This window comes from Rhodnius prolixus, unplaced genomic scaffold (genome assembly GCF_049639745.1).
Source record: "Rhodnius prolixus isolate KJV_2025 unplaced genomic scaffold, Rpr scaffold_2, whole genome shotgun sequence".
NCBI lineage: Eukaryota > Metazoa > Arthropoda > Insecta > Hemiptera > Reduviidae > Rhodnius > Rhodnius prolixus.
This window is the reverse complement of record NW_027411592.1, coordinates 57,999,899-58,015,523: the sequence shown is the minus strand read 5'-3', so window position 1 is coordinate 58,015,523 and position 15,625 is coordinate 57,999,899. Positions and strand designations below refer to the sequence as shown.

The following is a 15,625-nucleotide window of genomic DNA, read 5'->3' as shown; positions in this document are numbered from 1 at the left end:
CATTGCGGGTCTAGTCTCTTAACCGCCTAACATACTTTACTATAAATTTCTCATATTAACCATTAAATAAAATCCAAGTCCTAGACCGGGGGAATCGAACCCACTAAACCAACAATACATCTTAGCATTGCGGGTCTGGTCTCTTAACCGCCTAACATACTTTACTATAAATTTCTCATATTAACCATTAAATAAAATCCAAGGCCTAGACCGGGGGAATCGAACCCACTAAACCAACAATACATCTTAGCATTGCGGGTCTGGTCTCTTAACCGCCTAACATACTTTACTATAAATTTCTCATATTAACCATTAAATAAAATCCAAGGCCTAGACCGGGGGAATCGAACCCACTAAACCAACAATACATCTTAGCATTGCGGGTCTGGTCTCTTAACCGCCTAACATACTTTACTATAAATTTCTCATATTAACCATTAAATAAAATCCAAGGCCTAGACCGGGGGAATCGAACCCACTAAACCAACAATACATCTTAGCATTGCGGGTCTGGTCTCTTAACCGCCTAACATACTTTACTATAAATTTCTCATATTAACCATTAAATAAAATCCAAGGCCTAGACCTGGGGAATCGAACCCACTAAACCAACAATACATCTTAGCATTGCGGGTCTGGTCTCTTAACCGCCTAACATACTTTACTATAAATTTCTCATATTAACCATTAAATAAAATCCAAGGCCTAGACCGGGGGAATCGAACCCACTAAACCAACAATACATCTTAGCATTGCGGGTCTGGTCTCTTAACCGCCTAACATACTTTACTATAAATTTCTCATATTAAACCATTAAATAAAATCCAAGGCCAAGAGACCGGGAATCGAACCCACTAAACCAACAATACATCTTAGCATTGCGGGTCTGGTCTCTTAACCGCCTAACATACTTTACTATAAATTTCTCATATTAAACCATTAAATAAAATCCAAGGCCAAGAGACCGGGAATCGAACCCACTAAACCAACAATACATCTTAGCATTGCGGGTCTGGTCTCTTAACCGCCTAACATACTTTACTATAAATTTCTCATATTAAACCATTAAATAAAATCCAAGGCCAAGAGACCGGGAATCGAACCCACTAAACCAACAATACATCTTAGCATTGCGGGTCTGGTCTCTTAACCGCCTAACATACTTTACTATAAATTTCTCATATTAAACCATTAAATAAAATCCAAGGCCAAGAGACCGGGAATCGAACCCACTAAACCAACAATACATCTTAGCATTGCGGGTCTGGTCTCTTAACCGCCTAACATACTTTACTATAAATTTCTCATATTAAACCATTAAATAAAATCCAAGGCCAAGAGACCGGGAATCGAACCCACTAAACCAACAATACATCTTAGCATTGCGGGTCTGGTCTCTTAACCGCCTAACATACTTTACTATAAATTTCTCATATTAAACCATTAAATAAAATCCAAGGCCAAGAGACCGGGAATCGAACCCACTAAACCAACAATACATCTTAGCATTGCGGGTCTGGTCTCTTAACCGCCTAACATACTTTACTATAAATTTCTCATATTAACCATTAAATAAAATCCAAGGCCTAGACCGGGGAATCGAACCCACTAAACCAACAATACATCTTAGCATTGCGGGTCTGGTCTCTTAACCGCCTAACATACTTTACTATAAATTTCTCATATTAAACCATTAAATAAAATCCAAGGCCAAGAGACCGGGAATCGAACCCACTAAACCAACAATACATCTTAGCATTGCGGGTCTGGTCTCTTAACCGCCTAACATACTTTACTATAAATTTCTCATATTAAACCATTAAATAAAATCCAAGGCCAAGAGACCGGGAATCGAACCCACTAAACCAACAATACATCTTAGCATTGCGGGTCTGGTCTCTTAACCGCCTAACATACTTTACTATAAATTTCTCATATTACCATTAAATAAAATCCAAGGCCAAGAGACCGGGAATCGAACCCACTAAACCAACAATACATCTTAGCATTGCGGGTCTGGTCTCTTAACCGCCTAACATACTTTACTATAAATTTCTCATATTACCATTAAATAAAATCCAAGGCCAAGAGACCGGGAATCGAACCCACTAAACCAACAATACATCTTAGCATTGCGGGTCTGGTCTCTTAACCGCCTAACATACTTTACTATAAATTTCTCATATTACCATTAAATAAAATCCAAGGCCAAGAGACCGGGAATCGAACCCACTAAACCAACAATACATCTTAGCATTGCGGGTCTAATCTCTTAACCGTCTAACATACTTTACTATAAATTTCTCATATTAATCATTAAATAAAATCCAAGGCCAAGAGACCGGGAATCGAACCCACTAAACCAACAATACATCTTAGCATTGCGGGTCTGGTCTCTTAACCGCCTAACATACTTTACTATAAATTTCTCATATTACCATTAAATAAAATCCAAGGCCAAGAGACCGGGAATCGAACCCACTAAACCAACAATACATCTTAGCATTGCGGGTCTAATCTCTTAACCGTCTAACATACTTTACTATAAATTTCTCATATTAATCATTAAATAAAATCCAAGGCCAAGAGACCGGGAATCGAACCCACTAAACCAACAATACATCTTAGCATTGCGGGTCTGGTCTCTTAACCGCCTAACATACTTTACTATAAATTTCTCATATTACCATTAAATAAAATCCAAGGCCAAGAGACCGGGAATCGAACCCACTAAACCAACAATACATCTTAGCATTGCGGGTCTAATCTCTTAACCGTCTAACATACTTTACTATAAATTTCTCATATTAATCATTAAATAAAATCCAAGGCCAAGAGACCGGGAATCGAACCCACTAAACCAACAATACATCTTAGCATTGCGGGTCTGGTCTCTTATCCGTCTAACATACTTTACTATAAATTTCTCATATTAATCATTAAATAAAATCCAAGGCCAAGAGACCGGGAATCGAACCCACTAAACCAACAATACATCTTAGCATTGCGGGTCTGGTCTCTTAACCGCCTAACATACTTTACTATTAATTTCTCATATTACCATTAAATAAAATCCAAGGCCAAGAGACCGGGAATCGAACCCACTAAACCAACAATACATCTTAGCATTGCGGGTCTGGTCTCTTAACCGCCTAACATACTTTACTATAAATTTCTCATATTACCATTAAATAAAATCCAAGGCCAAGAGACCGGGAATCGAACCCACTAAACCAACAATACATCTTAGCATTGCGGGTCTAATCTCTTAACCGTCTAACATACTTTACTATAAATTTCTCATATTAATCATTAAATAAAATCCAAGGCCAAGAGACCGGGAATCGAACCCACTAAACCAACAATACATCTTAGCATTGCGGGTCTGGTCTCTTAACCGCCTAACATACTTTACTATAAATTTCTCATATTACCATTAAATAAAATCCAAGGCCAAGAGACCGGGAATCGAACCCACTAAACCAACAATACATCTTAGCATTGCGGGTCTAATCTCTTAACCGTCTAACATACTTTACTATAAATTTCTCATATTAATCATTAAATAAAATCCAAGGCCAAGAGACCGGGAATCGAACCCACTAAACCAACAATACATCTTAGCATTGCGGGTCTGGTCTCTTAACCGCCTAACATACTTTACTATTAATTTCTCATATTACCATTAAATAAAATCCAAGGCCAAGAGACCGGGAATCGAACCCACTAAACCAACAATACATCTTAGCATTGCGGGTCTGGTCTCTTAACCGCCTAACATACTTTACTATAAATTTCTCATATTACCATTAAATAAAATCCAAGGCCAAGAGACCGGGAATCGAACCCACTAAACCAACAATACATCTTAGCATTGCGGGTCTAATCTCTTAACCGTCTAACATACTTTACTATAAATTTCTCATATTAATCATTAAATAAAATCCAAGGCCAAGAGACCGGGAATCGAACCCACTAAACCAACAATACATCTTAGCATTGCGGGTCTGGTCTCTTAACCGCCTAACATACTTTACTATAAATTTCTCATATTACCATTAAATAAAATCCAAGGCCAAGAGACCGGGAATCGAACCCACTAAACCAACAATACATCTTAGCATTGCGGGTCTAATCTCTTAACCGTCTAACATACTTTACTATAAATTTCTCATATTAATCATTAAATAAAATCCAAGGCCAAGAGACCGGGAATCGAACCCACTAAACCAACAATACATCTTAGCATTGCGGGTCTGGTCTCTTAACCGCCTAACATACTTTACTATAAATTTCTCATATTACCATTAAATAAAATCCAAGGCCAAGAGACCGGGAATCGAACCCACTAAACCAACAATACATCTTAGCATTGCGGGTCTAATCTCTTAACCGTCTAACATACTTTACTATAAATTTCTCATATTAATCATTAAATAAAATCCAAGGCCAAGAGACCGGGAATCGAACCCACTAAACCAACAATACATCTTAGCATTGCGGGTCTGGTCTCTTAACCGCCTAACATACTTTACTATAAATTTCTCATATTACCATTAAATAAAATCCAAGGCCAAGAGACCGGGAATCGAACCCACTAAACCAACAATACATCTTAGCATTGCGGGTCTAATCTCTTAACCGTCTAACATACTTTACTATAAATTTCTCATATTAATCATTAAATAAAATCCAAGGCCAAGAGACCGGGAATCGAACCCACTAAACCAACAATACATCTTAGCATTGCGGGTCTGGTCTCTTAACCGCCTAACATACTTTACTATAAATTTCTCATATTACCATTAAATAAAATCCAAGGCCAAGAGACCGGGAATCGAACCCACTAAACCAACAATACATCTTAGCATTGCGGGTCTAATCTCTTAACCGTCTAACATACTTTACTATAAATTTCTCATATTAATCATTAAATAAAATCCAAGGCCAAGAGACCGGGAATCGAACCCACTAAACCAACAATACATCTTAGCATTGCGGGTCTAATCTCTTAACCGTCTAACATACTTTACTATAAATTTCTCATATTAATCATTAAATAAAATCCAAGGCCAAGAGACCGGGAATCGAACCCACTAAACCAACAATACATCTTAGCATTGCGGGTCTGGTCTCTTAACCGCCTAACATACTTTACTATAAATTTCTCATATTACCATTAAATAAAATCCAAGGCCAAGAGACCGGGAATCGAACCCACTAAACCAACAATACATCTTAGCATTGCGGGTCTAATCTCTTAACCGTCTAACATAGTTTACTATAAATTTCTCATATTAATCATTAAATAAAATCCAAGGCCAAGAGACCGGGAATCGAACCCACTAAACCAACAATACATCTTAGCATTGCGGGTCTGGTCTCTTAACCGCCTAACATACTTTACTATTAATTTCTCATATTACCATTAAATAAAATCCAAGGCCAAGAGACCGGGAATCGAACCCACTAAACCAACAATACATCTTAGCATTGCGGGTCTGGTCTCTTAACCGCCTAACATACTTTACTATAAATTTCTCATATTACCATTAAATAAAATCCAAGGCCAAGAGACCGGGAATCGAACCCACTAAACCAACAATACATCTTAGCATTGCGGGTCTAATCTCTTAACCGTCTAACATACTTTACTATAAATTTCTCATATTAATCATTAAATAAAATCCAAGGCCAAGAGACCGGGAATCGAACCCACTAAACCAACAATACATCTTAGCATTGCGGGTCTGGTCTCTTAACCGCCTAACATACTTTACTATAAATTTCTCATATTACCATTAAATAAAATCCAAGGCCAAGAGACCGGGAATCGAACCCACTAAACCAACAATACATCTTAGCATTGCGGGTCTAATCTCTTAACCGTCTAACATACTTTACTATAAATTTCTCATATTAATCATTAAATAAAATCCAAGGCCAAGAGACCGGGAATCGAACCCACTAAACCAACAATACATCTTAGCATTGCGGGTCTGGTCTCTTAACCGCCTAACATACTTTACTATAAATTTCTCATATTAATCATTAAATAAAATCCAAGGCCTAGACCGGGGGAATCGAACCCACTAAACCAACAATACATCTTAGCATTGCGGGTCTAATCTCTTAACCGTCTAACATACTTTACTATAAATTTCTCATATTAATCATTAAATAAAATCCAAGGCCAAGAGACCGGGAATCGAACCCACTAAACCAACAATACATCTTAGCATTGCGGGTCTGGTCTCTTATCCGTCTAACATACTTTACTATAAATTTCTCATATTAATCATTAAATAAAATCCAAGGCCAAGAGACCGGGAATCGAACCCACTAAACCAACAATACATCTTAGCATTGCTGGTTATTAATAAATATAGAAAAAAAAAGAATAATTAAACGAACAGTTATTACTAGTAATGAACGAAGATGGCGAACAAGAAACGTGGGATGAATATTCCAGTTTGGACATGAAGAAGGAAGATTCTTTTTGTTTTTTGCTTAAGGAGATTGTTACATATTTAAATTTATCCTCACATATTCACTTTTATCCTACATTTGACGAACCCAGGACACAAAGGGGAGTAACGTGATTTTAGAAAGAATAAAACGTGATGACAGGGTCGAAGTTTAGCGAAAACATTTTGATATTTCCGGCAAGATGTATAATAAATTGAGGTGGAGGTAATTCGAGGGAGAAAAAATTGTTATAATAAAAAATTCAAAATTTATAATTAGGAAATTGCTGATGGCTTATAGCCGTCTGCAGGAGTTAGCTTTCAGAATAAAGAAAGAAAAATAAATAAATAAAATGAAAGGACATGAGTCAGAACAAGATGAGGGTTGAAGAACAATGGACCACCAAAGAAGAACAGCAAACCAAATTCTAGAGTTTTAACAAAAGAACAAAATAAATAATTAAACTTCTAAATACAAGATATTTAAATTTTCGGCTCTCCATTTATAATTTTATATCTAATACATTCCAAACCCTCCTGGCAAAAGTAATCAGAGGAAGATAATCCGAGGTGGACAGCAAATTAACAATATATTGACCACAAAGACTAGATCAGGGATGGCGAACCTTTTTGAGACGTGGGTCAAATGGGTCACTAATGCCCGTTTGCAGAAAAGTTAAGTTTAAAAATTTTAAACTGAATATTTTCAAAAACTAAACATCTTTAAAATTCAGTTGGCTTAACGGGTAAAACGGGGACGAAACAAGTGGCTATGGAAGTCTCTTTTTACAAACATAACTGAACAAAACCTTTACTAAAAGTGTGTTTTATCTTAAGACAAAAATCTAAATATGGTTATTTGCTTTGGGTTGTCCGATTTTTTTTAACAAACAAGATATGAGTAAAATTATACATTTTATTTGATATTTTGTAAACACTTTTGCTTTATTTCAAATACCTATACAAATACTATAAAAGCATTTGTCGTCATTTGCGCTTTAGAACTGTAATGATCAAACTAAAAGTTATAGATAGCACATTTATATTGCTTTTGTGTCAATGCTTGATTGAAAAAAAAATACAGATAGAATATAAATTATCCACACAATTAGAAAATCTAAATCAACCCACGTAAACGAACAAATGGTTGCCTAGCAATTGTGTGGGTAAGTGAAAAAGCTTGCGCGGGTCATAGGTTCGCCATCACTGGACCATGATCTACCCATGATCTGGAGTCAGAGCTCACCTAGAATCGGACTCGTATATGTAGTAGCTAGGAAGTGATAAATATTCTCCTGTACCCTTGAAGGAGCACAAGGATCGTGACATACTGTCGCCACCTTGCCGCTCCAATCACGGGACACTTACCTGAGTAGCTCGGCTCGATAATCAACCCTTAACTCTGTTAAGTGTTTGTTAAGGAGTACTTAAGTGCTTGGGGGGGCAGCGGTGATATGTCAGCTATATACATTAAACACAGCAGTAGGAGCTGCAGAACAGCAATTGAGGTACTAACTCTTAACTGGCTAAGTCGATGGGATAAAGTCAGAAGTGTCAGCAGGAGGAACAAAAAAAAAAAAAAAAAATGCTGTCTTGCAAAGAGGGCTTCGTAGACTTACCCAAAAGCTGGATGACTTAAGCGTTCTTTGAAGAATTTGAGGGGAGGTGTAAGAACGTAGCTCTTATTGAAGCAAATATGAAGAAGAGCTTCTTCTTCTTTTTTGGAGGAAGAAAGAATACTTTTATTCTACTTGGCAGTCCATGAACAGACAAGAGGGAAGACACAGCATCCCTCCAGTGATGTAAAATAGTATATTGTAAATTAGCCCTGAAGATGACCTAGTCCCTAGGTGGAAAGCTCGCGGCATAATAAAGTTTATCATGACTGAAACTGGCAGTTAATTTCTCAACTTATTTGAAACTATGATTCAGTCCATGAACAGACAAGAGGGAAGACACAGCATCCCTCCAGTGATGTAAAACAGTATATTGTAAATTAGCCCTGAAGATGTCCTAGTCCCTAGGTGGAAAGCTCGGCATAATTAAAGTTTATAATGACTGAAACTGGCAGTTAATTTTTCATCTTATTTGAAACTATGATTCAGTCCATGAACAGACAAGACAGAAGACACATCAACTCTCTAATGACGTAAAACAGTATATTGTAAATTAGCCCTGAAGATGACCTAGTCCCTAGGTGGAAAGCTCGCGGCATAATAAAGTTTATCATGACTGAAACTGGCAGTTAATTTTTCATCTTATTTGAAACTATGATTCAGTCCATGAACAGACAAGAGGGAAGACACTGCAACCCACTAATGATGTAAAACAGTATATTGTAAATTAGCCCTGAAGATGACCCTAGTCCCTAGGTGGAAAGCTCGCGGCATAATAAAGTTTATCATGACTGAAACTGGCAGTTAATTTCTCAACTTATTTGAAACTATGATTCAGTCCATGAACAGACAAGAGGGAAGACACAGCAACCCACTAATGATGTAAAACAGTATATTGTAAATTAGCCCTGAAGATGACCCTAGTCCCTAGGTGGAAAGCTCGCGGCATAATAAAGTTTATCATGACTGAAACTGGCAGTTAATTTCTCACCTTATTTGAAACTATGATTCAGTCCATGAACAGACAAGAGGGAAGACACAGCAACCCACTAATGATGTAAAACAGTATATTGTAAATTAGCCCTGAAGATGACCCTAGTCCCTAGGTCGAGAAAGCTCGGCATAATAAAGTTTATAATGACTGAAACTAGAAATAATTTTTCATCCTATTTAAACAATTAAACTAAATTACAACCACTACTTTTTGACAAAACAAAAAATATTTGGTCAATTTTTTGGGTGAATAAACAAAAATCAATTCCATTTACAAAAACAAAAGAAGAGGGGGAATAATCGATTTAATGTTCTGACAAAAATAAATTTCTTTTAATTGAGAGAAGTAAAGAAGAAAGTGACTAAAAAAAGTCTGAGAAAAAGAAAGGAAAGAAAGTGGTAACAGAATAACAAATAAGTAAAGAAATTTTCCTTTTTCTTAAAGAAAAACCAATCAAAATTCTCAGTAAAAAAAAAAAAAAAATCTCGCAAATAAAGCTTTTCTTTTAAATCTGATGCTTTCATTTTCTTCTCTTTTTTTCCTCTCTTGCAGATATTACTTTCTTTCCATTTTATGTGAAAAAAAGAATTGTAACTAAGAAAAAAAGAAAATGAAAAGTAATGGCTTATTTTCTTCAAATATTTAGTTTTTCTTTAATACAAAAAAAAAATGCACCTTAGGCTTTATCTCGACATAAGAATTGCTTGGAATTCTCATAGATGGCCTTAAAGAACAGAACTCTTCAGAAGCTTCCTACAACAGATCAAGGTTCAAGGTTCACTCTCTAGACGACAAAAGACTTAAGTAATTACATTAAATCCCGTCTGGGTCTATGGCATCCTAGGGTTCAATAAAACGCTCCAAAAACCTGGCCCCCCCCCAAAAAAAAAATCCATTCCACAAAGTGTAAATCTCAGTTAAAAAGAAATTTCACTTCCAAACATCTTTTAAAAGACATTGGCTTCACGATCTTCTCCCTAATAATGAGAATTAACAGAAGTGTAGTGTAGATAACATCACCCACTATTGGTATATTATGTGAACATTCTATATTAGCCTTGTTCCTTACTAAGCAATAAATGCATTGATTATAACTAAATAAACGATGTAAAAACCAAACGAAAAATATGGTTGAAAAATAACGATAGAAATAGAAATCCCTCAGATTGAACATTAAAATGTCATTTCATTCCCAAACAACTAAAAACCAAGACAGTCACCAAGTATACATAACAGGGCACCCAAAAACTGAATAAGAAGTTCAAAAATATAGGTAAAATGAGGTGAGTGCCTCTCAGATTCAACATTAAAGAGTAATTTATAAAGGAGATATAAGGTGATAAAGTTTGGAATCTTTACATTTCCTTCAAATTTCGAATTGCTGTATCTCCTCTCTGAATAGGGTAAATCCTGCCAAACTTTGTACAATTATAGTGCTGTTTTTCCTCTACAATCATGCATAATTGCAGCTTTCTATCTGCATTTATAAAGAAGATATATGGTGATAAAGTTTGGAATCTTTACATTTCCTGCAAATTTTGAATTGCTGTATCTCCTCTCTGAAAAGGGTAAATCCTGCGAAACTTTGTACAATTATAGTACTGTTTTACCTCTACAATTGTGCATAATTGCAGCTTTCTATCTGTATTTATAAAGAAGATATAAGGTGATAAAGTTGGGGATCTTTACATTTCCTTCAAATTTTGAATTCCTGTATCTCCTTTCCGAAGAGGGTAAATCCCGCGAAACTAGGTACAATTATAGAACTGTTTTTCCTCTACAATTGTGCATAATTGCAGCTTTCTATCTGTATTTATAAAGAAGATATAAGGTGATAAAGTTGGAAATCTTTACATTTCCTTCAAAATTTCAATTGCTGTATCTCCTCCCTGAAGAAGGTAAATCCTGCCAAACTTTGTACAATTATAGTACTGTTTTTCCTCTACAATTGTGCATAATTTCAGCTTTCTATCTGTATTTATAAAGAAGATATAAGGTGATAAAGTTGGGGATCTTTACATTTCCTTCAAATTTCGAATTGCTGTATCTCCTCTCTGAATAGGGTAAATCCTGCCAAACTAGGTACAATTATAGTACTGTTTTTCCTCTACAATTGTGCATAATTGCAGCTTTCTATCTGTATTTATAAAGAAGATATAAGTTGATAAAGTTGGGGATCTTTACATTTCCTTCAAATTTCGAATTGCTGTATCTCCTCTCTGAATAGGGTAAATCCTGCCAAACTTTGTACAATTATAGTACTGTTTTTCCTCTACAATTGTGCATAATTGCAGCTTTCTATCTGTATTCATAAAGGAGAAAAAAGGGGATAAATTTTGGAATCTTTACATTTCCTTCAAATTTTGAATCGCTGTATCTCCTCTCTGAAGAGGGTAAATCCTGCCAAACTTTGTACAATTATAGTGCTGTTTTTCCTCTACAATTGTGCATAATTGCAGCTTTCTATCTCTATTTATAAAGAAGATATAAGGTGATAAAGTTGGGGATCTTTACATTTCCTTCAAATTTCGAATTGCTGTATCTCCTCTCTGAAGAAAGTAAATCCTGCGAAACATTGTACAATTATAGTACTGTTTTTCCTCTACAATTGTGCATAATTGCAGCTTTCTATCTGTATTTCTAAAGAAGATATATGGTGATACAGTTGGGGATCTTTACATTTCCTTCAAATTTTGAATCGCTGTATCTCCTATCTGAAGAGGGCAAATCCCGCGAAATTAGCTACAATTATAGTACAATCATGCATAATGGCAGCTTTCTATCTGTAATTATAAAGAAGATATATGGTGATAAAGTTGGGGATCTTTACATTTCCTGTAAATTTTGAATTGCTGTATCTCGTCTCAGAAAAGGGTAAATCCTGCGAAACTTTGTACAATTATAGTACTGTTCTTCCTCTACAAATGTGCATAATTGCAGCTTTCTATCTCTATTTATAAAGAAGATATAAGGTGATAAAGTTGGGGATCTTTACATTTCCTTCAAATTTCAAATTGCTGTATCTCCTCTTTGAATAGGGTAAATCCTGCCAAACTTTGTACAATTATAGTGCTGTTTTTCCTCTACAATTGGGCATAATTGCAGCTTTCTATCTGTATTTATAAAGAAGATATAATGTGATAAAGTTGGGGATCTTTACATTTCCTTCAAATTTTGAATTGCTGTATCTCCTCTCTGAATAAGGTAAATCCTGCGAAACTTTGTACAATTCTAGTACTGTTTTTCCTCTACAATTATGCATAGTTACAGCTTACTATCTCTATTTATAAAGGAGATATAAGGTGATAAAGTTGGGGATCTTTACATTTTTTTCAAATTTTGAATCGCTGTATCTGCTCTCTGAAAAGGGCAAATCCCGCGATACTTTGTACAATTATAGTACTGTTTTTCCTCTATAATTGTGCATAATTGCAGCTTTCTATCTCTATTAATAAAGAATATATAAGGTGATAAAGTTGGGGATCTTTACATTTCCTTCAAATTTTGAATTGCTGTATCTCCTCTCTGAATAAGGTAAATCCTGCGAAACTTTGTACAATTATAGTACTGTTTTTCCTCTACAATTATGCATAGTTACAGCTTTCTATCTCTATTTATAAAGGAGAAAAAAGGTGATAAAGTTTGGAATCTTTACATTTCCTTCAAATTTCGAATTGCTGTATCTCCTCTCTGAATAGGGTAAATCCTGCGAAACTAGGTACAATTATAGTACTGTTATTCCTCTACAATCATGCATAATGGCAGCTTTCTATCTGTATTTATAAAGGAGATATAAGGTGATAAATTTTGGAATCTTTACATTTCCTTCAAATTTTGAATTGCTGTATCTCCTCAATGAAGAAGGTAAATCCTGCGAAACTAGGTACAATTATAGTACTGTTTTTCCTTTACAATTGTAAATAATTGCAGCTTTCTATCTGTATTTATAAAGAAGATATATGGTGATAAAGTTGGGGATCTTTACATTTCCTGCAAATTTTGAATTGCTGTATCTCCTCTCTGAAAAGGGTAAATCCTGCGAAACATTGTACAATTATAGTACTGTATTTCCTCTACAATTGTGCATAATTGCAGCTTTCTATCTCTATTTATAAAGAAGATATAAAGTGATAAAGTTGGGGATCTTTACATTTCCTTCAAATTTCAAATTGCTGTATCTCCTCTCTGAATAGGGTAAATCCTGCCAAACTTTGTACAATTATAGTGCTGTTTTTCTTCTACAATTGGGCATAATTGCAGCTTTCTATCTGTATTTATGAAGAAGATATATGGTGATAAAGTTGGGGATCTTTACATTTCCTGCAAATTTTGAATTGCTGTATCTCCTCCCTGAAGAAGGTTAATTTTGCGAAACTTTGTACAGTTATAGTGCTGTTTTTCTTCTACAATTTTGCATAGTTACAGCTTTCTATCTCTATTTATAAAGGAGAAAAAAGGTGATAAAGTTTGGAATCTTTACATTTCCTTCAAATTTCGAATTGCTGTATCTCCTCTCTGAATAGGGTAAATCCTGCGAAACTAGGTACAATTATAGTACTGTTATTCCTCTACAATCATGCATAATGGCAGCTTTCTATCTGTATTTATAAAGGAGATATAAGGTGATAAATTTTGGAATCTTTACATTTCCTTCAAATTTTGAATTGCTGTATCTCCTTTCCGAAGAGGGTAAATCCCGCGAAACTAGGTACAATTATAGTACTGTTTTTCCTCTACAATCAAGCATAATAGCAGATTTCTATCTTTATTTATAAAGGAGAAACCCGGTGATAAAGTTTGGAATCTTTACATTTCCTACAAATTTCGAATTGCTGTATCTCCTCTATGAGTAGGGTAAATCCTGCGAAACTAGGTACAATTATAGTACTGTTTTTCCTCTACAATCATGCCTAATAGCAGCTTTCTATCTGTATTTATAAAGAAGATATATGTTGATAAAGTTGGGGATCTTTACATTTCCTGTAAATTTTGAATTGCTGTATCTCCTCTCAGAAAAAAGTAAATCCTGCGAAACTTCGTACAATTATAGTACTGTTCTTCCTCTACAATTGTGCATAATTGCAGCTTCCTATCTCTATTTATAAAGAAGATATAAGGTGATAAAGTTGGGGATCTTTACATTTCCTTCAAATTTCAAATTGCTGTATCTCCTCTTTGAATAGGGTAAATCCTGCCAAACTTTGTACAATTATAGTGCTGTTTTTCCTCTACAATTGGGCATAATTGCAGCTTTCTATCTGTATTTATAAAGAAGATATAATGTGATAAAGTTGGGGATCTTTACATTTCCTTCAAATTTTGAATTGCTGTATCTCCTCTCTGAATAAGGTAAATCCTGCGAAACTTTGTACAATTCTAGTACTGTTTTTCCTCTACAATTATGCATAGCTACAGCTTACTATCTCTATTTATAAAGGAGATATAAGGTGATAAAGTTGGGGATCTTTACATTTTTTTCAAATTTTGAATCGCTGAATCTGCTCTCTGAAGAGGGCAAATCCCGCGAAACTAGCTACAATTATAGTACAATCATTCATAATGGCAGCTTTCTATCTGTATTTATAAAGAAGATATATGGTGATAACGTTGGGGATCTTTACATTTCCTGTAAATTTTGAATTGCTGTATCTCCTCTCAGAAAAAGGTAAATCCTGCGAAACTTTGTACAATTATAGTACTGTTCTTCCTCTACAATTGTGCATAATTGCAGCTTTCTATCTCTATTTATAAAGAAGATATAAGGTGATAAAGTTGGGGATCTTTACATTTCCTTCAAATTTCAAATTGCTGTATCTCCTCTTTGAATAGGGTAAATCCTGCCAAACTTTGTACAATTATAGTGCTGTTTTTCCTCTACAATTGGGCATAATTGCAGCTTTCTATCTGTATTTATAAAGAAGATATAATGTGATAAAGTTGGGGATCTTTACATTTCCTTCAAATTTTGAATTCCTGTATCTCCTCTCTGAATAAGGTAAATCCTGCGAAACTTTGTACAATTATAGTACTGTTTTTCCTCTACAATTATGCATAGTTAAAGCTTTCTATCTCTATTTATAAAGGAGAAAAAAGGTGATAAAGTTTGGAATCTTTACATTTCCTTCAAATTTCAAATTGCTGTATCTCCTCTCTGAATAGGGTAAATCCTGCGAAACATTGTACAATTATAGTGCTGTTTTTCCTCTACAATTGTGCATAATTGCAGCTTTCTATCTGTATTTATAAAGAAGATATAAGGTGGTAAATTTGGGGATCTTTACATTTCCTTCAAATTTTGAATTGCTGTATCTCCTCTCTGAATAGGGTAAATCCTGCGAAACTAAGTACAATTATAGTACTGCTTTTCCTCTACAATCATGCCTAATAGCAGCTTTCTATCTTTATTTATAAAGCAGAAACCCGGTGATAAAGTTTGGAATCTTTACATTTCCTTCAAATTTCGAATTGCTGTATCTCCTCTCTGAATAGGGTAAATCCTGCGAAACTAGGTACAATTATAGTACTGTTCTTCCTCTACAATTGTAAAT

At 35.0% G+C, this 15,625-nt stretch overlaps 1 protein-coding gene across 6 annotated transcripts in view; it reads right to left on the bottom strand.

Moving 5' to 3' along the window:
• The window catches only part of LOC141450059 (band 7 protein AGAP004871), a 261,143-nt gene that overhangs the window by 206,763 nt on the left and 38,755 nt on the right, over positions 1-15,625 (bottom strand). The window lies entirely within an intron of this gene.